The sequence below is a fragment of the Arvicola amphibius genome, chromosome 1 (genome assembly GCF_903992535.2).
Source record: "Arvicola amphibius chromosome 1, mArvAmp1.2, whole genome shotgun sequence".
NCBI classification, from domain to species: Eukaryota; Metazoa; Chordata; class Mammalia; order Rodentia; family Cricetidae; genus Arvicola; species Arvicola amphibius.
This window is the reverse complement of record NC_052047.1, coordinates 194,426,761-194,451,809: the sequence shown is the minus strand read 5'-3', so window position 1 is coordinate 194,451,809 and position 25,049 is coordinate 194,426,761. Positions and strand designations below refer to the sequence as shown.

Below are 25,049 nucleotides of genomic sequence, written 5' to 3'. Positions count from 1 at the left end.
ATCCGATGATGCCACCATCCACCTCAGCTCAGTCTCTCCTGCAGGGTGACAAGTGGTCAGAATTGTGTGACATCTCTTCCTAGGAGACAAATTCTTCCTCTGGGTGGTACCAGGACTTCAGCCGGTTCCTAGGAAGGTTCAGTCAGAGCCTTGGGAACCACTGTTCCAATATTCTGATAGCCAGTAAGCGCTGCCTCTCCGCGGCCTCTGCATCAGTGAGGAGCAGCAATGTGGAAGTGTGAGCCAAACGAACCCTTTCCTCCCCAGCTTGCTTTTTGCTCATGGTGTTTCCTCACAGCAATAGTGACCCTGACTAAGACATAGAAGGGAGATCACTAGGGCCTGGGCTAGCTCTGTGTGTGATTGCTTTGAGGAACCTACATATTCCGTTGCAGCCGTACCCTTTCGCATTCGCCTGCGTGGCGTCTAGAGGCTCATTTCAGTCTCTCCTTACTTTTACCAACTCACCATTTGTGTTTTGCTGACAGCCATCCTCGGTCTAGGTGGAACCTCGTTGTTACATCACATTTGGAGAAGTGTTTACTGAAAAACCCTTCTCCAACTTTTCAGTTGGATTTTCCTTTTATTTCAGCTTAGCTCTTGAATTTTAGGGAGGGGGAATTTAGGCAAAGAGTTGGGGAAGGTTATAACGTGGGGTACACCAACCACAGGGCAAGCGGAAACAAGAAGAAAGTTGCCTGTCGGATGGCAGGCCTGTCTGTGGAGGTGGCGGAGCTGTGATGAGGCCAGGCTGGGTGGGTCTGTGCGTTAGTAAAGCCCTTAGGACCTGCAGTCAGAGGGTGTGGCGGTTGGAGAAAGCATGTCTTCCATAGGCTCAGATATTTGAATACTTAGTACCCAATTGGTGGAGCTGTTTGATGGAGGTTGAAGCTGTTAGGAGGTGAAGCCTTGATGGAGGGAAGATGTCCAGGGGCAGGCTTTGAGGTTTCAGAGCAGTTGAAGAGTGTGCTCTCTGCTTAGGCCACCATAATTCCCTGCTGTCACTCTTTCCAACCATGATAGTGATGGATGCTCATTTCTCTGAAGTCACGAGTCCAAACAAAACCTTGTTGCCTTGGTCCTGGTGTTTTATCACAGCAATAGAAAAGGAACCGATACAGAAGGGTCCAGGGACCTGGGCTGAGTTGGGCGAAGCCTGGTACTGGGGATGTTTTGAGGGTGGTGACGCAATGAATCATGTAATACAGTTCTCTTGAACAGCTGTGCAGTAAGAGCTTCCTACATCCCGGGGAAATGTGGCACAGGCTGAAGCTTGCACAATGAAGACGTAGCATAAGAAAGGTACGAGCTAACTGCAATATGACATGGTGTCAGATAAGCATCAGGAGGAACAAATAGCACAGAGAGGGCCCCCTGGTTCTGGGTCTGTGGTCCTGAGAGGTTTTGCTGAATCAGCATTTCGGATGGGTTTCCAGGAATGCTTGACATTTCTGTAATTTGATGAGGGCTCCATGGAGACATTCTGCAGGTCGCGCATGGGGCACTGATGTGTCTGTGATACGCTGCTATCATATCAGCCAAAAGACTCTTCTCTGTGGATCTGCGACTGGGCAATGTGTCACTTGTCAAACTGGTCTGGGCTTCTCCATACTGTGAAGAAGTGACTCTGGGCATAAGAAAAGAAGATAACCCAGCATATAATATCCTCCTACTTTCCACTGGCAACACGTTTGCTTTTATCCATTTGAATACACAAAGCCACCTGGTGTCTTAGTTAGGGTTACTATTGTTGGGAATTTTATAAAATAATGCATCTAACTGAGGGTCTACTTACAGTTTCAGAGGGTTAGTCTGTCATCATTGTGGCAGCAGGCAGGCATGGAGCTAGAGTCGTAGCTGAGACCTTTATACCCTGATCCACAATCACACAATCAGCAAGCAGAGGCAGAGATGATAGATAGATAGATAGATAGATAGATAGATAGATAGATAGATAGATAGATAGATGATAGATAGATATAAGAGAGAGAGAGAGAGAGAGAGAGAGAGAGAGAGAGAGAGAGAGAGAGAGAGAGAGAGAGAGAGAGAGAGAGAGAGAGAGATTGCTTTTGGAACCTCTAAGCCTTTCCCCAGTGACATACTTCTTCCAACAAGGTGACACCTACTTCAACAGGACCACACTTCTACTCCTTGATGACTAAGCATTTAAATATATGCACCTGTGGGGGTTCCATTCAAGCCCCTGAACAGACTGTGCAATCTGGGAGCAGTCCTCAGCTGGATGGCGAGGACACCTGCACAGGACTGGGGAAAGGACTAATGGCTGCCCGTGAGTTTGCTATTTACCACACATTATACAAAATGGAACAAGAGCAGGCAGGTACCGAGCAGGGAGTTGTACTTAGACAACATCCTTCATTGTGTGGCTGAATTCTGAAAGGCACAGTTCCTTTTAGCCTGAGGAGACTATGAGTGGGGTCCAGACAGTGATCCAGAGCCAGTGGGGTAAGGAGAGCATCTGTGCATGGAGGGGACATCGGCATTTGGGAGCTGGTGAAGCGAGTCTGAAACCTGTTAGGTGGGCTGCGGGGAAGGCAAGGTGGGCTGGAAATTCCACACGGTCCACAAGTAGGATTTCTCCCCCTTTCGAGGAAGTCTAGTCTGGTTTGAAAGTGTCCAGCTCACTTGGAATTCAGTCAGGCCGCCTCAAATCCTATTGGGTACTGTCCATTCCTAAAGCCAGGATGTCCTCTTAACCCTTGGTTAGTGTTTGACAGAACACCTGAACTGTAGCCAAGCCAACAGCCAATGTGACACAGAAAAGGCCATTGAAGAGGGACGGGGATGGAATCTCGGCCGTAGAGTACATGTGTAGTACCAGGCTGACTCTCCAACGCACTAAAAACAGAACACAGCAGAGCAAGCCGACATGACAAGGACTCAAGAGAGGTTTCCAGCAGAGCGAGGACTATGCGCAGCTGACTTTGGTGGCCTCGGTACAGTCGTCCCTTCTCCCGTCTGGATTTGGCTGCAATGCTGGAATTATGAACAAGGTTGGGAGACGGTGGTGTGCACAGTGACACCTCTCAGTTTCTTTCCCTCTGTAAATTTTATCTTTGCTGTGGGGGGGAGAGCGTTTTAATGAATGGAGATTTGGAGAGCCCAAACGCAGCACATTTGCATTTTATGACTTCTGTTTATTTATTCTGTGCAGGTGTGTACTGCAGTGCGCCTGTGCAGAGGTCGGGGCAGCCTGCTAGTGTTGCTAGCGATAAAAAGTTAGAGGGTCTGGGCTTGGGGCCAGTGCCTTTTACCTACTAAGCCAGCTCCGCAGCACGGTTTAAACACAGAACTGGGAACTGTAAGGTGTGTGCAAGGGTGTGTTAGTTCTCCCATTGCCGCTCCCACAAGTTAACACAAGCTTAATGATACAAAATAACACAAGCTGATTTTTTTATAGCTCTGGAAGCCAGTGAGAGGTCAAGGCACAATCAGGTCGGCCCCCTTCAGTGAGCTCTTTGTCTCTTCCTTGTCTTTTCTAGATTCTAGAACAGAGGTTCTCCACCTCCCTGATACTGTAACTGTTTAATACAGCTGCTCAGGTTGTGGTGACCCCCAACCGGAAGACTGTTTTTATTGCTATTTCATGAATGTAGTTTTTCTACTGCCATGTAATAGATGTAATTTTGCTACTGTTATGAATCATAATGCAAATATCGGTGTTTTCTGATGATCTTAGGTAACCCCTGTGAAAACATCTTTTTCGATGTCCCAAAAGGGTAGCGACCCACAGGTTGAGACCCACTGCCCTGGGTAGAGTCCTTCTGTCACAGCAAAGTTAGAGAACTGTGGTCCAGGTTGGCAGACTCGGGATGAAGCTCACAGAGGTGATACAGGGGGGTACTGAGGTTGGAGACTGAAGGTGTACAGCGACAGGGATGTGATCAGGCTGGGATCAATGGAACTGTAGAACTATTGAGTTCGGAAAGCACTGAGTCTAAGGCAGCCTGAGAACTCGATTCTAATATCAAGCGCAACGGTGGTATAGGAAGACGGACTCTTTGTAATGCTTATAGTGGGCCTCCGGTTCTTAGTACATCCTCCATTTCTCTCCGTAATCCTACAAGGTAAGAGTCCTGATGATCCTCCTTACTCATGAAGAAACTCAAGCTCTGAGCCTTCCGTTACCTGTGAAGTGGCTACAACTGACGTCAGAGCTGTCAGATGCTGAGTTCTTTCCTCTACACATCCCACGGCCACACAAGAAGATACAGGCAGTGTCTTCCCACAGGATGGGAGGTCCTGGTCCAGCAAGAAGACCGGATAGCAGTGCAGGTCCTGTCTCCAAGAAGACTCCTTATCTGATTTGGATGAGACTTCCCTGTAGGGGACACACCATCAAGCATGGTCAACTCTAGACCCTGTAAGTAGGATTGTTGTCTGTAAATCTGAACTCAACTTTCCAGTATGAGGGGAAACTTTTTCTTCAATTTCAGGCCCTTCTTTGCCTGAGACCTTCATGTCTTTACAGTGTCCCCTCAAAACCCCTCTCAAGAGCTTGCTTGCTCTTTCCTGGCCAAAAGATTCCAAAAGTCCCAAATGACCAGTTTAAAGAAAATTCAGTAGCCCTGCTAATTGTGAAGAGATGGCGTGCCGGCAAGAAGCCTTTACACACTGATGCCTTTCAATGGGGGCAGTTCCACAGCTGCTGACCACACTTCTCCAATCCAAAGAAGAATTGAAGGTTTCCAGTTTTGAATCTGATTTTAGTGAGTGTGAATTTGCTGTATACATAAAGGCTAACTCAAAAGCTAGCCCTTGCTGCTGGGAGGGGAACGTGAATTGGTGTTAGGGGATATTGCTTTAACTAGGCAAAGATGTGCTACATTTTTTTATGCTGCATTTGTTCAATGATGTAAGGATGTGTGTTTAATTTTGTAAAGATGTGTTGCATCTGTTTCACCTTGCCTGCCTAAGGCACCTGATTGGTCTAATAAAAAACTGGCAGGAGAGGGATAAGCAGGACAGGCAGGCAGAGAGAATAAATAGGAGGAGAAATCTAGGCTGGAGAGGAAGAGAGAAGGGAAGGAGAAAGAGGGAAGAGAAGAGAGAATACAGGAGATGCCTGGGCTAGAAGCCAGGCAGCTGCCAGTCAGAAGATACCAGAAGCAATGAAAGTGAGATAGATAAACGTAAGAAATGTAATAATGGATAGAAATAGAAAACACTATCCTGAGTGAGATAACCCAGACCCAAAAAGATGAATATGGTATGTACTCACTCATAAGTGGATTCTAGCCATAAATAAAGGACATTAAGCCTATAATTCGTGATTCTAGAGAAGTTAAATAAGAAGGTGAACCCAAAGAATAACATAAAGTTATCCTCCTGGATATTGGAAGTGGACAAGATTGCGGGACAGGGGTCAGGAGCACGGGGGTGGGGTGGGGATAAGGGGAGATGGGGAGAGAGAAGGGAGAAGAAGAGAATGGGGAGAGCTTGGGGGAATGGGATGGTTGGGATGGAGGAGGGGTGGATGAGGGAGCAGGAAAGTAGATATCTTAATTAAGGGAGTCATTTTAAAGTTGGAAAGAGACTTGACTCTGGAGGAGTTCCCAGGTGTCCAAGGAAATGTCCCCAGCTTGTTCCTTGGGCAGCAGAGGAGAGGGCGCCTGAACTGGCCCTATACTATAGCCACACTGATGAATATCTTGCATATCACCATAGAACCTTCATCCAGCGATTGATGGAGATAGAGACAGAGATCCACATTGGAGCAATGGACTGAGCTCCCAAGGTCCATATGAAGAGCAGAAGGAGGGAGAACATGAGCAAGGAAGTCAGGATTGCTAGGGGTGCGTCCACCCACTGAGACGGTGGGACTGATCTAATGGGAGATCACCAAGCCCAGTTGGACTGGAACTGATGGAGCATATGATCAAACTGGACTCTCTGATCGTGGCTGATGGTGGAGGCTGACTGAGAAGCCAAGGACAATGGCGCTGGGTTTTGATTCTACTGCATGGACGGGCTTTGTGGGAGCCTAGTCTGTTTGGATTCTCACCTTCCTGGACCTGGGGGGAGCAGGGAGGACCTTGGACTTCTCATAGGGTAAAAAACCCTGACTGCTCCTTGGACTGGAGAGGGAGTAGGAGGGGGAGTGGGGGAGGGGAGGGAAGTGGGAGGAGGGGAGGAGGTGGAAATTTTCAATAAAAAATAAATTAATTAAAAAAATAGTGAGACATGAAAGCCAAAATAAAGCCAGAAAGAAACGGGCAAAAAAAGAAAGAAAGAAAGAAAGAAAGAAAGAAAGAAAGAAAGAAAGAAAGAAAGAAATGTAATAAACTCTGAAGCAAAAGTAAATAAAGAGAAACAGGTTAAGTTAAAAGACCTAGCCAGAAATGAGCCTAAGCCGAGGCTGGGCACTTGTAACAAAGAATGATGAGCCTCTGAGTCATGATTTGGGAGCTGGTTGGTGGCCCAAAACCAAAAGCCTGGTACAAGTTCACTCTAGCCTAAAAGATGCTCCTTTGCCCTACCTGTAGAAGGATGACAAGAATGGCTAGCGACCACCGAGGCTGTTATTAATTGTGGCTGTTGTTTGCTTAGGACGACAGAAATTTACTGCTGTATGGTCTGAAAGCTGGAGGTCTGGAATCCAGGTGTGGGTAAGGCTGTGCTCCCCTGATGCCTGAGGTGACGGCTACCTTGCCTCTTTTGGCCTTTGATGGGTATGCAACATCTCTTGGTTCCCAGCTGTACCACACACACCTCTGCCTTTGTTGTCAGATGGCCTTCGTACTGTGTCTCTCTTCCCATGCCACCCTTTAAGGCCACCACTTCCCCCGAATCCATGGCTGACTACTTCAATGTGACCTGTGTTAACTAATTCTTCAGTGGTTTCTAAACACGTGGTTAATTTGCTCACTACAATCCCTAATATCTAGAAAAGCACGGGCTCTAAGCACCGATGGGTGAATGTATACAGGAGTGAGCGAGCGCTAACAATAGCTATGACCGCAAGCCGTAATCCCAGTCTCCCGATTTGGTGCCTGTGTGGTGGCTGTGTGCCAGGTTCAGCATGGCTCAGCTACTTGCTCTTTGGCTGATAAATACCTTGTGTGTGTGTGAGGGGTGGGGGGAGCTTCCTGACTCACATCTGCCCTACTTTTGCAAAGAAGCCACTCATTTAGCCAGCAGACGCTGCTCCTGCGTTGCTCCAGTCCTGCAGAATTGCCCCCACTCTGCTGCGCCATTTCCAGACCCTTCCTGTCCCTCGCTCCCCTCTGTGGCTGTTTTTCAAGCCCCTCTCTCCTGCCTTATGACATGACCACAGAAAACCACTTGCCTCCCCGCTTCCCCTACCCTTGGCCTTTGGTGTAAGCAGTGCTGGAGGGACCTTGTTTCTTCCCCTGTGTGTGTGTGTGTGTGTGTGTGTGTGTGTGTGCTGGAGGGACCTTGTTTTTTTGACCTCAGGTAACTCCCATTCTGACTTTAGACAACTCTTATCTTCTCCCTTCATTTTTCCTAACACTTGGGTTAGACCAAGATTTCTCCTTCCGCGGACACTGGAACACTTGTCTGAATTTGAATTGCTAGTTTAAGGATCAGGTAAGTGGGAAAGAGCTGTCCCGGTTAGAAATGGCTGCTGTGGAAGGAGGAGTGTGTGTGTGCGTGTGTGCGTGTGTGTGTGTGTGTGTGTGTGCACGTGTGCATGTGTGTGTGTGCATGTGTGTGTGCGTGAACATGTTTTGTGTGTGTGTGTGTGTGTGTGTGTGTGTGTGTGAATGGAGGGGATGTCCTAAAGCTTTACCCTCCCTGAGGTAATTCTTTTTCTCTCCTAGGTCTGGTCTTCTCCTTCTCCATGAAGTCCTGGCCTGTTTCTGCTCACCAGACCATGCAATTTAGCCTACTGTCCTGGAAACTCGAAGCAAGAAGGAACTCCTCCCTCCTTCTTCCTTCTTCCTTCTGAGAGAGAGAGAGAAAAAAAACAGAGAGAGAACAGAGAGAGAGAAGACAGAGAGATTAGGAAATGGCTACTGAGTTTGGACAGAGATTGACACCCTCTCCAGGAAGTCCAGGCTGTCTTCCTGCTCACCAGCCCTTCAGCCATGCGGAAAGGAGGTGCCATGAATGCTCCCCAACCCGCAGTCATATTTGCTGAAGCGGTGAGCCGCGGTTCCCAGCTGCCTCTCCACACAGGAACAAACAGCTCTCTATGCATAGTTCTGAGCCCTGGACTTGAGAATCCCCTAAAGAATGTTAAGGGGGTTTAGAATTTCTTAGCAGAAACTGCCTTTGGATAAAGAAAGTGGGAGGTGTCAACATTTTACCCTGGCCTTTTGGGTCTAAAGAATAAAGGCCTGTTCCTCACTAGAATTCCTATTCATTCTCTCTCCCTGTCCCTCCTTCCCTTCCTCTTGCCAAAGCCAGTTTCTCGGTTTCTTCCAGGCCAGTGAGAACAACTGCTCCCTCTACCATGAATGTCAATTGTTTCACGTGTAAATAATGATTGGTTGCGAAAACACCAGAAAGCAGAGAGAAGAAAAGAAAAAAATATATATATATCTATATTTAAAACATCTGGAGGCATTTCTCTAGACTTTTGCTTTCTCACATGTATTTTTGAAAACAGAGACCGTGTCCCATCCACTGCTGGTTCGTGACGTGCACCACGAGTGGCCACCAAATGTCTTAAGAAGTTTTTCCTTGTTACAAGAGAATAAACTTCTGTTACAGTTAAAAGCAAAATAAAAGAATAAAGCAGATAGCATGTAAAAATCAACAAAAAGTACTAAAATTCACCCTCCGGAGACAATTAGCACAAATTAGGAATTCAGCTGTTACTTAAGATACATATTGAGTAAGGGTTGGAGCTACATACCTGTAGTCCCTATACTTAGGAGGTTAAGTCAGAAGTGTGTATTTGAGGCTAGTGTGGGCTACATAGTGAAGCACTGCCTTGAACAACAACAAAACACACAATAGTGTGTACATGCAGAGACATACGGTCATGTGTGTATCTACTAGTTGTGCTCTAATGGGACACTGCTGCTGTTGTTCTGTTAGACATCCCGAGTCTACACAGCAGCCTTCTGTGGAGTTCTGCTCCTGCCCACAGGTTAGTGCTCTGTCCGATTCTATCAGAGAGGCTCCTTCTTGTCGTCTGCAGGTTATTGCAGACTCCTGATTGGTCAAAGTGCTGAGAGTAAGTACCTGTTGAGTGCCCAGCCCTAATGTGTCACACACACACACACACACACACACACACGCATGCACATACACACGATGACCATATGTGCACCTGTGCACCCTCATGTATGCATGCATGCACGCACACACAGACACACACACACACACACACACACACACACACCCTTGCCACCAACCCCTCAAGGCTCCAAGAACACTAGGGAAGAGGGCAAGGGATGGGGTGTTTTGCAATCCTGTCTTAGTGCACACCATGGCCATTGCACATTGCATTCTTGAACTTTCAGTGGCTGTGATTAGGAGCACAAGATCCACATGAAGTTAGGCATGTCAACATCCTCTCGTTGACAGGGCAGGCACTCATGAGGCTATAACCTCCCTGTGGTTGCTGGGAAAGGGGAGGAATTTTCCTTAGTGGTGCAGTTATGGTATGTTGCTCATGCTTCTGTAAGTAACCCCAATTAAACCTACTGGCTCCCCAAGAAAAATAAACACACACAGGAACATAGAAGGAAGACTAGTTGGGAAGAATATTGAGAGGGGCCAATAGAAAGTAAGGGGAAATATTAGCATGAAAATGTCATAACATACCCATTATTATGTCTAGTTTATATTTGCTAAAAGGAAACTTTTAAAAATCCTATAGTTCATTTAAGTACTTAGTTTTCGGTAATTTAAAACAAGGTCACGTGGCACATTCTCTGAGGCCATTGATGACCTCTAATAGTAGGACAGTATAAAACCTGCTGTATTTATTAAATGATTAATATGTATGATGTGTCAGATGCTATTGATCCATGGGTTTATTTAATAACCTGCTCCCTTGCCAACCTCCTCTTTGGAACTCGTAAAGTACAAAATATCACTCCCTTGCAGCTATGGTGGCTGTGGGGTCTGTTCTGGCCTGATGATACCTTAGAAGGTCCTTGCCAATAAAGACAATAGTTTGAAAAAAGAATGCCTTCATAAATGATGGGTCACTGGGAGAGGGGAGAACCCCAGAATCTTCCCTAATGATGAGCCATTGACATGTCCAGTCTCCTGCAACCCTGGTGTAGGCAACTGTAGCTGTCACAAGTTGACGATTGCAGTGGTGGTTACGCCAGTGGGATCTCAAAGCAAGACAAAAAGATGTGGATGTGGAAAGGAACTTGCAGGGAGGAGGGGGAGTTGGCAGGGGTGGAAGCAGGATAAGAAGAGACAGGACGGCCAGGTGGTGGCGCACGCCTTTAATCCTAGACTCGGGAGGCAGAGGCAGGTGGATCTCTGTGAGTTCGAGACCAGCCTGGTCTACAAGAGCTAGTTCCAGGACAGGCTCTAAAGCTGTAGAGAAACCCTGTCTTGAAAAGCCAGAGAGAGAGAGAGACAGAGAGAGAGAGACAGAGAGAGACACAGAAAGAGACAGAGAAAGACAGAGAGACAGAGAGAGACAGAGAGAGGCAGAGACAGAGAGAGACAGAGACAGAGAGAGACAGAGACAGAGAGAGCAAGAGAGACAGAGAGAGACAGAGAGACAGAGAGAGACAGAGAGACAGAGAGACAGAGAGACAGAGAGAGCGAGAGACAGAGAGAGACAGAGAGAGAGAGAGAGAGAGAGAGAGAGAGAGAGAGAGAGAGAGAGAGAGAGAGAGCACAGGTAACCAGAATAAATTGAAAGTATTTACCAACTTGTCAAAGACCAAATTTAGTTAAAATGCAAAAGGGGGAGATTTTTTTATCCCACCTGAGAGTATTGACATCATGTTCCAAATGTTTCAGATAGTCTGCAATCAGGACCAGGGTCATAAGCAGATGATATAGTGTGGGAAAAGTAGAAAGAAGCATCAATTGTTTCCATGGCAGTTCCCCACCTATGAGCTGGCTATCTCCCTGACAGTCCTGGGAAGAACAAGCTATCCCCCCCAGCTGTCAACAGCATCCCAGGGACTCTGCTCCCTTAACTTGCACACTCTCCAACCTGACCTTGTGCACATGGGATGTGTTGAGTCTACGTGGCTCATGACTGGATTTTTACTGCTCTTTGCTCCATGTCAAACCATCAAATGGACCTAGAACCTTGGGGGCCATGTTGCCTCCTCCCAGCAAGGAGCCTCCTTGAATAACTACCTCACTGGGAGTTTCCAGTGACAGGCCGAGCTCACGTTGCTTTATATAGGATGTGCAGCTCCTCAGACCTCCACCACCGTGCAGTGGGTGTTATAGTTAGATGTGTTTGTTCTGCTGAGGTGCGCCCTGGAGGCTGCTCCTTGGTGCTGTGGTCCTGGGGCACTGGGTCTCTTAAGAAGAGGGGCTGAGTACAAGGTGAGGGGCCTCTGAGGCTGCTTCTCATAGGAAGGATCAATGCTGGCCTCCTGGAGCTGGTTATTGAGAGTGCCTGAAAGTGAACATGGCCCTTCCTGTGAGTGACTGGGTCTTTCCTGATTCTTTGCCATGCTGTTGTGATGCAGTTAGGGGACCCTAACTGAACTGATAGACCACCAGATTGCTGTGGAATAATCCTCTTGTACACTGTGAAGACTTGACATTTGGATTGGTTTAATAAAATGGTGACTTGCCAGTAGCTAGACAGGAAGTATAGGCAGGACAACCAGACGCAGAGAACTCTAGGAAGAAGAAGAGTGGAGTCAGAAAAGAGATGCCAGCAGACACAGAAGAAATAGGACGTGTAGAAAATGAGGTAACAGCTGGGCAGTGGTGGCATACCTTTAATCCCAGCACTTGGGAGGCAGATCTCTGTGAGTTCAAGGCCTGCCTGATCCACATGAGCTAGTTCCAGGACAGCTGGGGCTGTTACACAGAGAAACCTTGTCTCAAAAAAACTAAAAACAAAACAAAAAATGTCTCAAAAAACAACAACAAAAAAGACGAAATAAGCTATGAACCACATGGCAGACAGTGGCTAATTTAAACATAAGAGTTAGCTAGTAACGAGCCTGAGCTATCAGCTGAGCATTTACAATTAATGCTAAGTTTCTGAGTGGTTATTTGGGAGCATTGCCGGGAAAGGAAAAACTAAACCTACACCAGATATTGAACTTTGACTCTCCCAGATTGTAGGCCAAACAAACTTCTGTATACAAATTTAGTTCCAAGTATTTTGTCATACTAACAGAAACCTGGCCAATCCAGTAGTAATATCACATGCCCAACTCAAAGACTAAGCTACATATTTCTGTGTAACAACCTACACCACAGGACCATGTGAGCAGCAAGTGCCCAGTAGATATTAGCAAGTTGACTTTAATGCACCGATGTCTTGGTCGCAGAATTTTGGAGACTACAGATTTGGATAATCTTTGTAGGCTTTTAAAATTAGTATATATTCATTATACATGGCAATGGGTTTTATAATGATGTTTTCATTAATGTTCATCTTACACTTTGATAACAGTCATCTGCCATTACCATTCATGTCTCCCCTTTCCTTTCTGCTGGTTCCTTTTCTCTTCCCAAGTTGTTCTCCTGCTGTTTTCACATCATAAGTATCTATACATCTCTCTCTCTCTCTCTCTTTCCCCTGCTCTCTACATATCTATCTATCATCTATATCTATCTATCTATCTGTCTGTCTGTCTGTCTGTCTGTCTGTCTGCCTGTCTATCTATCTACCTATAGTGTATGTGTGTGTGTGTTCTTTTTAATGTGAATTCCACATACAAGTGAACACCTGGCAGTTTTGTCTTTCTGAATCTGGCTTTTAAAAAAATCAATATCATGATCTCCACTTCTACCTTCATATTTACTGTCAGGGGTGGTATAGCTGGATCTGATGGTAGCCCTGTTTTCAGCTTTTAATGAACCTCCTACTGGCTCCCTTTGTGGCTGTTCTAGTTCATTTTCCCACCACACAGTGCCAGAGTTGCTTTCCTCATCTTCATTGTTAGTATAGTTTTCTCTTGGTGACAGCCATTCTGATTGGATGAGATAGATATAAATCTCAATGTAGTTTTGATTTGCATTTCCTTGATGGATGTGGAACACACACACACAAATCAGCATGGTCTCCAGTGACAGTATAGACCATGGACATCAACATGGTCCTTGGCCACAGCATGGGCCATTGATATCATCATGGCCCTTGGCAGCAGCACAAAGCTATCAACATGGTTTCAGGTGACAGCAAAGACCAAGGACATCCATATGGCTTTCAGTGGTAACACTGACCATAGGCAGCAACGTGGCCTCCCAAGGAAGAACAGATTACAAATATCCATATGGTCTCTCTCAGCAGCAAAGACCATGAACCTCAACATGGACTCTGGCCAGACCATGGACATCAACAGGGCCCTTGGCCTCAGCATGAACAATGAGCATCACCATGGCCCTTGATGGCAGCAGAGGCCATGAACATCAACATTATGGGATAATACTCTTGTACCCTGTAAAGATTTGTCACTTGTATTGCTTTAATAAATTGCTGATTGGCCAGTACTTAGGCAGGAAGTATAGGTGAGGCAAACAGACTAATAGAATTCTGGGAAGAGAAAAGGAGAGAGTCAGTCACGAGTCAGATGCAACGGAAACAAGATGAGAATGCTGTAATGATAAAAGGTATCTTGCTATGTGGCTAAACATACACAAGAATTATGGGTGAATTCAAGTTGTAAGAGCTAGTTAATAATAAGCCTGAGCTAATAGGTCAAACAGTTTATAATTCATATAAGCCTCTGCATGTTTCTTTGGGACTGAATGGCTGTGGGACTGGGTGAGACAGACATTTCTGTCTATACAACATGGCTTCAGATGACAAAACAGATCACAGACAGCCACATGACCTCTGGTTACAGCAAGGATCATGAACCTTGACATTGTATCCAGCGGCAGTACAGAGTGCAGACATCAATATTATCCTTGGCTGCAGTGTGAACCATGGGCATCATGATGGCTCTCAGAGGCAGCATATGCCATGGACCTCAACATCATCAACATGGCTTCCAGTGGCAACATAACCCACAGACATCCGTATGGCCTCAGTTGGCAGCACAGAGTATGGATATTCACACAGACCCTGGCTGTAACAGGATCCAACATAGCCCTTGCTGGCAAAGCAGACCACGGACATTCACAAGGACCTCAAGCATCAACATAGCCTGGGTGGCAGCATGGACTGTACAGAACAACATGGCCTCTGTGGCCCATGGGAGTCTGGTGAGGAGATAAATCAAGCAAATGAGCTGTTCTCCATCTCGGACATCCTATCATTGCTCAGAGCAGGACAAGGCCTGCTAGAGTGCCAGGTTGCTGTATCCCACCCTGTCATCCCTTCTCAGCAACAGCATGCTCCACTCTCTACCACACCTGTCACCGCTATCGAATCTCTAGCTCTGCCTCTCCCCATGGCGCTCACTCTGCTCCACTCTGCTTCTCGATCCTTCCCATCTCTCCACCGCGTGTTTGTCCTTTGAAGTGGCACTGTAAACAGCAGTGTGTCATGCAGTATATATTTTTGCCCAAACAGCTTTACTTACTACAAATACTTACTACAATGAGTCATTGATCTGGTTCAAGGTTTCTGATTTCCAAAGCACTGTTTATACTGGACCATTACAGGGACTCGACTCAGATATCCTGTGGTTGTCCAGAGTCAGGGTGATCTTGCTGCTAGGTGGGGTATCCGGGGGTGGGGTGGGCAGAATTTGTGCGAACTCCAGTCCTCCACCCACCTTCCCTCCCTCTCGATGCCCAGCACCCCGAGGTTCCCTGGGCACAACCGTGTGTTTACCATCTGTGGGCAGTGCCACGCCCTGTGTTCTCTCCCATGCAAGGCTCTACTCCTCCATCTTTCCTTCCCACTTCTCGAGTCCACTTTTTGAAAACATCTTTCCACAGGACCTGCTGTTTTTGCTTGTTCTAGGGATGCTGCAGGCCCTGCAGTCTCCTCCTCTGCCATTGCATCTTCGCCTTGGATCCTCCATGGGTCTCTGAGGCTTCTCGGAGCTGCTCCAAGGTCTCACAGTCCATGCTGGGGGCGGCTGCCATCTCCTGTCATGGCCATACTCAGGTTCCGACTTTGAGGGCAATGCCAGGCTCCTGGGTCTGGTTCTGCAGCACTGGCTCCTCCATGGCCCTCCAGCAGCAGGCAGGTGTAGTGGAGACTGGGGTAGACTGACTCAAAACTCTGGATCTCGGCTGATATGGCAGCTGAGTTCACCAGCTGGTGGTAGTTCATGGTGCAGGTGCGGCACCCTAAAGCTCTTTGCATTGTATGTCCTATAGATATAAATATCTTTACAGAACCCACAAACACAAAACTTTAAGCAGATCTGACAAAATGACACTGTCACAGACTTTGATTCTGAGTATTTCCAGCCACCACTCAATCACTCAGACACATCTGGAGCTGGTGTGACATGGTTGATTTAGAAAGAAAGACTGTGCTGGGAAAGATCTGGGGATGGCAAGCGAGGAAGCAGAGATTGTGCTCATGTCTCATCACACCTTGGAAGGAGCTGTTGAACTTGGTGGCTGCACTGCGCATCTCAGATCTTTAGAACCGAGAGGCTGATGTCCCTGCCTATCTGGATGGGTCATGGTTCAGCAGGGAGCCTCATGGCCTGGCAAAGAGGGAAGAGATCAGCAGAGTTACCCAATGAGCCATAAGAACAAATCAATCTAGACTGTTTGTGGTTCCAAAACTAGCAGGACTTGCTGCACACTCCTTCTTAGGTGTGGTTGGGCAATGGTCGGCAATGAGGGCAGGGAGCCTTGAATTTTTCCTGTCCACGAGCAGCTGTAAGCCAAGAGCTAGCAGCTCCAATGTCTTAACCTTGTGTCTTTTCTCATCTCCTTTCTTCTTTGCAAGCGCGAGCAGCATGACGTGGGAGCAGTTGCTCAAGAAGGGAGTCTCATTGGCTTTCGACTGGAGGAGGTCATAGGGCCAGGAGTCAAGGTCTCTTGTGAGTGTAGGAGCCTAATGGGCTTTGGACCTTATGATAATCAGATAAGTCACTTGAGCAAGAGAGGAAGAATGAGGACAGCCAATGGCTGGGCTCTGGGAGGAGGTGGCCCCAGCAGGGAGTGTGCAGTGCACAAGTGGTAAGAACACATTAGGTGTAGATAGAGAAGCAGGGACAGAAAGGCCCGAGCTTTTGTCTGCTCCTACATGCTTCTAAACATTTGAAGTCAAAGTTCAAGTTCAATGGATCTTCCTTCGTGGAAAGACCATCTTAAACACTATATTTGGTTTCAGGACTGAGGTACCAGGACCATCTGCAAGGAGTGAAGGAGCAAGGGTTAGCAAAGATCATCATGGTGGGCATTCACTCTTGAAAAAAGCCTGGGAGGTCATTTAGATGAACATTTGCTGTTGTTGATCCAGAAACACCTCTAGAGGGAAAGGACTTTCCCAAAGTCACAGGGTTCACCATGGGCCTGGCTCTTTCACCCGAGGTCAGAGGGTTGACACCAGGCCTGTTAAGGATTTCCTATGGACATCGGGTCCTTCTGGAACCCTTACCCCAGAGCTCTGCATTCACTGCCCGCTTCTGAGTCCGCCTTCAACCCCCACCTAATCACAGAAGAGCAAAACTGTCCTGCGTTAAGAATCTGACCAGTGTGCAGGCAGTGCCAGCCTGCACGCACACACACACACACACACACACATACACACACACACACACACACACACACACACTACATGGAGTGTGGGGGGAGGATAGAAGAGGAGAGAAGAAAAAGGAACCAGAAAAACATATCCCAGTTTTAGGAAACAACTGGAAACCCAAGCTGGAATCTTGACATGTGCTAAGTGGCACTGTAAACTGTGGAGGAGAGGACTTTGCTTGTCTTGTCTGTACACTCAGGGTCTAACATGGAATCCAGCATGCCATAGGGCTTCGGTAAAAAGCTCTTGAGGAAAATGGATGAGCATGGCAGGAGCAGTGCGGTGATCCTCAGAACATCGCAGGAGTCCAGAGGAGGCAGAGTCTGAGCCTGGCTCCAGAGTCATGGCCTCTGTGATTCCTGGGCTAATCTGTTCAGTGGATTTACGTCAGGCTTCCTTCTAGGTGGCAGAGATACTAGAGTGAGCAGATAAATGAATGAGTGCTTGCTTACTGCCAAGAAGTGGATGTCCTGGTGGAGGGACAGAAATGAACTAGACCTCTGTGCCATTTTATGGAACAACTCATGAGTGATTCATGGTGATTCGTATAGCTGAGGAAATTGAAGACAGATGAGATGAGGTAGACAGACAGAGAGATGAGAGGGGGTAGGAGGAGGGGGGGACAGACTGGGTGAGATGGGGAAAGGAGGGCAGATGAGAGAGATAGACCGGGTGAGAGTAGACACTTTAGATGAAGAGGTCACGACACCTTCCTTACGAAGGGACTGGTCTGCTCTGTAGCAAACCCCAGCACCAGGATTCTCCTCAAGTCTCCCCAACTCACTGCTCCTGAGCATTCTTGTACTGGCAGATTTTGTGTGTCAACTTGACACAAGCTAGAGTCATCGGAGAGGAAGGAGCCTCAGCTGAGGAAATGCCTCCATGAGATCCAGCTAAAAGGCATTTTCTCACTTAGTGATCAATGGCGGGGTGGGGGGGAGGGCCCAGTTCATAGCAGGTGATGCTGTCCCTGGGCTGATGGTCCTGGGTTCTATAAGAAGGTGGGTTGAGCAAGTCAGGGGAAGCAAGCCAGTAAGCAGCACCCCTCCATGGTCTCCACATCAGCTCCTGCCTCCAGGTCCGTGCCCAGTTTGAGTTCCTGTCCCGAGTTTCATCAGTGATGAGCAGCAATGTGGGAGTGTGAGCCAAATAAACCCTTTCCTCACCAACCTGCTCTTTGGTCGTGGTGTCTCGCTGCAGCAATAGAAACCGCAACTAAGACAATTAGGTTCCCTTTATTTGCTCACAGACACTCTAGGAATAACAGTGACTGGTGGGTGCCACGTGAGGAGTGGGAACTCCCTCTCCATGTGAGGCAGATGTCAATGAATTCACACTTAGTGACAGACATGGCCAGGTGACCCGAGACTCTGATTATTATTTAAACCTTACTTAGTCTGTGGCTTTTTAAGACTTGACTCAATAGTCCCCAACTTCAAGAGTCCAGTCTCTAGAAGTCAGTAGCTCTCAGGCAGAGTCATTGGAAAGATGTCTCAGTGGTGGAAAAACCTCTGCTTGTTATTCCTGCAGAGGGTCTAGGTTTGGTCCCTAGAAGGCAGATCACAACCGTCCAAATCTCCAGTTCCAGGGTGCACAGGACATATGGACATACATGTGAGCAGTACACTCAGACACATAAATTCTAAAAATGCTTAGAAGGAGGAGATAGAGACAGAGTTGGAGGAGGATGAGAAGGAGGAGGAGGAGGAGGAGGAGGAAGAGGAGGAGGAGGAGGGAGAGGATCTGCCAGTACTTAGCTCTCTGGAGTTCTGAAGCTGTGGTCGACTTTGAGCTATGTATGCTAAGGGAGTGTGGTTAATGACTTACTATGAAAACACAGCTCACATTGCCTTCCAGGATGGAAGCTACCACCCGTATTGCAGCCCCTGGCCTTTGAGGGACTCTCTGGAAACTTCCTTGTCAGGCAGCTAAGCTGTTGTCCACTTAGGGCCACTGGGAAGCCCTAACCAGGTGAAGTCATCTAAAAGCATGTGTTAACCACGAGGAACAGTCTGACCACCCATTAGTATGATGTCTATAAACTTGTCTAATTGTGAGATTCTGTGACTCTGGGATAAGTATCATCAAGCTGAAGCTCTTTGACCAGGTTCATTTCACGCTCATACAATGCTCTAACTTCATTTTTATAAAGTTTTATTGAGACACAGTCATACTCCCTCATGCACTACTTGGGGAAGCTTTCACATTGCATGACAGACTGAGTAGTTACGAGAAAGACTGTGGTCCACAATGCCTGAAATATTTATCACTGGAGTCTTTGCATCAAAGTTTACCAAACCACATTAGAGTAGTTTAGAGCCTTTATTATTGTTTTTAAATTTATTATTTCAGTTCTAATTTTGTGTGTGAGAGAGAGAGAGAAAGAGAGAGAGAGGGAGAGAGAGGGGGGGAGAGAGAGGGAGGGAGGGAGGGGGAGAGAGAGAGAGAGAGGGAGGGAGGGAGAGAGAGAGAGAGAGAGAGAGAGAGAGAGAGAGAGAGAGAGAGAGATGTGTATATGAGTGTAGGTGCATGCAGAGGCCAGAGGAGACTATCAAATCCTCCAGGACTGGAGTAGGTAGTACTGAGTCACCTCATGTGGGTTCTGGGATGAGATCCCCAGTCTCTGGGAGAGAGGTATGCATCTTTAACCCTGGAGCCCTCTCTTCAGCCACAACTTTGGAGCAGATATTGCTCTAATATCTCCGTGAAGGAGGAAAGGAGGTTCTATTAACCTCACTCTAAGAATAATGAACGTAAGTCCTTGTGAGATGTACTTAGATCAAAGTCACAGCATGAGTTTTTACTATTCAGGGCTCCCCAAGTCACTGATACATAAGTTTTCAAAACAGAATATTTGAACAAGGCAGGGGTGATGATAAATGCTGGTAAGCCCAGTACTCAGGAGCCAGAGGCAGGAGGGTTACTGTGAATTTCAGCCCAGCTAGTGCTGCATCGCGAGACCCTATTTTAAAAACAAAAACAAACTCCAGTAGAGGATTTATGTTCCTTGCAGAAGAATTTGTTTTAGTACAAAAAGTTCACATCAAATATTTAAAAGAAAAGTGAGAAGTTAAGAGAGTTTGTTTTATGAGGAAGAGTGTGGAAGTCCACTGTTATTGGTAAAGTTCAGGTGTATTAAGCAGCAAGTCTTCAATAGTTTGGAGCTCCCGAGAGGCAGACATCAAAGAGAAGCTGAGAGCTCTTGCTCACTGAGAGGAATGCTTATGCAAGTGCAAGGCGGAGGAAAAAGAGGCAGGTGAACATGGACCACAGAGCAGGCGCACACGGACCACAGAGCAGGTGAACATGGACCACAGAGCAGGCGCACACGGACCACAGAGCAGGCGCACAAGGACCACAGAGCAGGTGAGACTCCAAGGAACAGAGACAGAGGAAGGAGAAGCCATGCAGGAGTGGCTCCAGCCTGTAGCACAGTTATAATACCATGTCTGATAAGTGATGGTGAGTGTGTGTGCCCGCATGTGCACGTGCATGAGTACAGGGAAGGGCTGACTTCTTCCCTATGCTCAGCCACTGAACAGGACAGGCTTAAGGGAATGCTGGGGTGGACCCAAAGGGCAGCGCCATGAGGCTGTCATTCAGCTCTGCTCCTGTAGCAGGAGACCTGAATAGGGAGCAGAGTGGCGCCTCTTGTGGCTGCTGTGGCATCCATTGTCTACCTGTGCATCATACACTATGCTCTGTGCTCGGGCTGGAGACTACAGAGCTTTGACGGCCATTGTTCCTGTCTCCAGGGAGCTTGTGCTCTGTTGGGGAATACCAAACATGGGTACCTGAGCAGGCAAAGAGGTGTTGATTGATGGCGAAGGCAATAATAAAAAGGGGTGGGTTGTGGTGCAGTCAGATGATAGGAACAAGGTGTTCTAGGACCCCAAGAGGAAAGCTTGAGACGTTCCCATTTGGTATTAGGACAGGTGTGTGTGGTGGTGTGGGTGTGGGTGTTCTGCATCATTTAAGGCTTTCCCGTGTCCATGACTTGCCTCTACCCCACTGGCTCTAATTGAGTGTCTCTCAGTAGCATCCTGCATGCCACACTCAGTGATTTTATCAGCCAGCATCTGATTATAAACACGCCTATGGTATTGAAGGAGCTGTGGTCACTAATGAGTCACTAAAAGCATTCTACAGAAGTGTGTGTGGCCTCTTGTGGGACTCTTCCTCCTCTCCCTTCCCACTGTAACCCAGATTGAGTTTAGGGCCTGGTACATGCTCTTCCATAGCTCTCCCATTGCCTTTTCTGAATTATGAGGGAGAGCTTCGTCAGTTGCCCGTGCTGGTCCTGAACTCACTCTGTAGTCTAGGTTAGCTTTAAACTCGCAGTCCTCCAGAGAAGCTGGGATTACAGGCCTGGGCCAAGAGGCATGCTTCCTGCAGGACCCTTAATAACCAGAATGTGGCTAGGCTCAAACAATGAGTAAGCCATTTGCTAGCAACCATCTATCTACCAAGTTCTCTAGCACATAATGAAGTGGTATGTAGGGATAGAGTCTTTTATTCTCCCAAATTATGAACCAATAGAAAAATACACATATAAAAAATAAAAGTATATGGAATAATAAATCACGCTGCGCCTCGAAAACTCCCATCACTCACAATAACAACAACTAAGACAAATTTTATTCCATTTTGACCTCACTCATCTCCCTGTTATTATTTTGGTGATAACTCCCAGACACTTTTCCTTCTTCACTGGTGAATATTAAGGTGTGCATTTCTGAAAGGTAACTTGTGATGCTCCTTTTCTTTTAAAATACTTCCACTGTACTGCTATGATGTGTTTTGTACCATTGAACCTCATGTTCTCATCTATGTTAGAGAGGTTTAAGTTGTAATTTGTATAATGTTCCTAGTCCATTCCCTACCATGGGTGTAACACATGTGGGAAACTACAAAAAAGAAGATCCACAACTCAGCACTCTGGCAGGATGTCAAGGCGATTCTCAGGCAGACAGGACCTGGACACAGTCAAGATGCTTTATTCTGGGATGTAACATGATTCGCTGGGACCATCTTTTTAGAAACAAAGTTAATTTGTGTTATTCTCCACCTACTTTACAGAGAATCTGTGACACATGTGAATGCTTTAACTTAATAGCCACTGCCCTTCAGGGCCAAGAGTCCATGCTTCTTTAATAACGTTGGTGTGTTTTAGACGATCTGTGTGATCCTGGTAAAATTTCTTGGCTAAGCTTGGCAGTGCATTTTTGTAATATCAGCCCTCAGGAAGTAGAGTCAGAAGGATCTGGGGTTCAAGAGCACCTAGGTGTGAAGGTGCATCCACAGAGGTAAAGACAGTCTAAAGAGATGCTTGTACCCCTCCCTCTGTCTAACTCTCAGACTACTGAAACAATAGGACTCCCCCAGTGGAATTTCCCAAACTCTCATGTTGGGAGAAGAAGGTGTAAGCTTGTGCCAGCATGAGACTTCACATGGCCCTGGCAACTTGAGAGCTCCTAGCAGGACAGATACTGATGGTGGTGGGGACCACACATTGAGAAGAACAGTTCATCTCTGCATGCCTCTGTTTAAACCTAACCCCAAGTCAGGACCCATAAGACGAACTTCATGAGGAGGCCTCATGGAATCAGTTTGTTCCTCTTCCCCATGTGGCCACGTTCACTCAATCTCCCTTTTCTGCTTTTCCCTATTTAATTTTCCTCTGGTCTATTGAGGATGGGAGGGAAGCATATTAGACCCAGCTCTGATCCTAGTAGCAGCTTCATGGCAAGTTCAAGAGCAACTTGGGTTAATTAGATCCTGTTTCAAAAATAATGCAAATTTCTGAGTAGGTATTGAGAGTTAATCCTATAAATCCATTTATTTAGTATCATTATTTAGACCTTTGATATAGGGGCCATCTGACCACACTTTGGTGACTGTAGACAGAGGGAGCAAGTGTCAGAATCACATGCAATCAGGACTGGCTCTTGTGGTTCATGGAGAACTTCCAGCCATTTGCAGGAGTTTACAATATGTTGGCAAAGTGCACATTTTGTCCATGAAAGAGAGTGAGAGAACAGGGACAACCAGCAGCCCATGGGCTAGTGTGATTAATCTTGCAAATCTCTGTGGGATTTTGGACTTGAATAGTTGCCAGGATTTAAATAAATGAAGACTTCAGATCAGCTGACATGTCCAACTTCTCTTGACTTTAGAGACATTGCATCCTCACATTTCCCCCTCATTACTGCATGAGGGAGTACATGTCTGTAGTCAAGCTATCTCCATTGTCCTTAAGACCCCACTATTCCACGCTAGCCACATCAGATCCATTTTTATTCTACGTTAGTTATTTATATACACATATTAACTCTACATTAGCTGCCTAGCACATTGATGCTTCTGATATTGTGATATACTGGGCAGTCTACACATTCACTGGCAGGTGCATGTGTATGAATGGGTGTGTACCCCATCCTGGGTCAGTGATGATTTAGCCTGCATCAAAAGTTTTTGTACGGTTATGACATATACATCATTAGGTCCCATTATGGAGATGTCCCAAGAATGGAAGTTTGTTTAAAACTTCCTGTCTGGGATGAGAGATCCATCCCCAGACAAGGCACTCAGAAGTGCTTACAATGTGGTGATTCTCCTACTCACAAGGAATTAATTTCTCTCTTTAAGGGCTGACATGAAGCTGGGAAGTGGTGGTGCATGCCTTTAACCCCCAGCACTCAGGAGCCAGAGGCAGGTTTATTTCTGTGAGTTCGAGGCTAGCCTAGTCTACATAGTGAGTTCCAGGACATCCAGAGCTACATAGTGAGACCCTGTCTTGAGGGAAAAAAAAAGAACTGATTTGAAACAAGAAGCCTGCTGTATGCCCACTATCCCAAGGTCTGCACAGAGCCTCAACAATTAAAACTGAAGCCACTTGTACCTTCTCTGAAGACAACGGAACATATCTGGTTAAAGATGTGATACAGAGGGGGGGGTGCATAGAGAGCTATTCTCATAAAGATGAGTGTCTGTATGTGTGTAGATCTAGGTGTACAGTTACATATGAACTTACAAATGATTAGTGATTTGGACAGTTATACAGAGGGCATTGAGGGAGGATGGAAGTGAGTGGAAGCTTGTAAGAGAGACAGAAAAGTGAGCCTAAGAACTCTTGTGGGGCCAAAAGACTGATCACCAGGAAAAGATCACCACACAAGCCCAGAAACCTGCGTCTCATTCCTAGAATCCCTGTCAAAACCAGCTGTGGTGGTGCTTATCACAGCGTATCTGTGATGAGCTGGGAGCCAAGGACAGGAGACTCAGCCAGAAGCCTGGGAGCCAGTCAGTCTGGAGTATACCGCACAGTAACAGAAATAATCCGGGGAACCCTGACTTAGGCAAGGTAAACTGAGAACCCTCTCCCCAAAGGAGTTGACTTCTGAACCCCACATGAGTGCCAAGACAAGTTCATGCTCTCTCTCTCTCTCTCTCTCTCTCTCTCTCTCTCTTTCTTTCTCTCTCTCTCTCTCTCTCTCTCTCTCTCTCTCTCTGTTGCTCTCTCTGTTGCTCTCTCTCTGTCACACACTATCTCTCTCTTTCTTATAAATAAATACATAATAAAATAAGCAAAAGAAGTTAAAGGAACTCATGGGTGACAGCATATAGTGGCATGGGATAGATTCGAGTCACACAGCCTTTGGTTCAAGTTTCAGCCCCTCCACGTCTGTATTCATGGTATGGGCTCAGGCAGATGAGCTGACCGTCACACAGCCTTTGGTTCAGGCTTCAGCCCCTCCACGTCTGTATTCATGGTATGGGCTAGCTGACCTCCAAGTTCTGCCTTTTCACTCTCTGAAAGGATTGTGAGCTTTCGTAGGTGAAAACGTGACTGAGAAGCACTGGTTTAGGTGAGTACCAAGAACTATTGTTTCTCTACCCCCAAGAAGACTCTACTGACCTGTTCTGAATCCATGATTGCCTCAGGCTCCAAATTTGATTTCCCAAAAGATTGCACAGCTATCCCTGAACAACAGGGCCTGGAACTAGGAGAATCACAGCCATTCCTTTAGGGAGCTTGTCTAACTGATTCTCTTTCTGATAATGACTAGCCAGGTGCCCTTGAGTGCTGCAAGTCATGCGCCTAAATAAATAAAGTGGAAATCAAAGAAAGTTGGCGTGACTGTGATGCAATAATCCAGGGTTCAGGATCTGTGAGCTGCACGGTGGTCCAAGGCCTTTGGTACTCACAGGGGCCACTACCTGTTCGGTCATCCTTAGTGTCAGGTGGAAAGCACTTTGCCCTAGAGACCCAACT

At 46.8% G+C, this 25,049-nt stretch overlaps 2 long non-coding RNA genes across 7 annotated transcripts; one reads left to right on the top strand and one right to left on the bottom strand.

Moving 5' to 3' along the window:
* Positions 1-539: 539 nt before the first annotated feature.
* On the bottom strand, positions 540-24,851 carry LOC119807912. 3 transcript variants are annotated; one of them, XR_005284367.1, is made up of 4 exons: positions 24,693-24,851; positions 14,653-16,380; positions 4,150-4,342; positions 540-1,627 (listed from the first exon to the last, which is right to left on the bottom strand). It is a non-coding gene; the product is annotated as an uncharacterized LOC119807912 (long non-coding RNA). The 3 variants fall into 3 exon arrangements; XR_005284369.1 differs by having other exon boundaries at positions 14,894-16,380; XR_005284368.1 differs by lacking the exons at positions 540-1,627; positions 4,150-4,342 and adding an exon at positions 11,939-11,990.
* On the top strand, positions 2,751-8,340 carry LOC119807925. 4 transcript variants are annotated; one of them, XR_005284374.1, is made up of 4 exons: positions 2,751-3,014; positions 4,089-4,384; positions 4,493-4,730; positions 6,571-8,340. It is a non-coding gene; the product is annotated as an uncharacterized LOC119807925 (long non-coding RNA). The 4 variants fall into 4 exon arrangements; XR_005284372.1 differs by having other exon boundaries at positions 4,089-4,730; positions 6,571-7,572; positions 7,806-8,340; XR_005284373.1 differs by lacking the exon at positions 4,493-4,730.
* Positions 24,852-25,049: the final 198 nt, after the last annotated feature.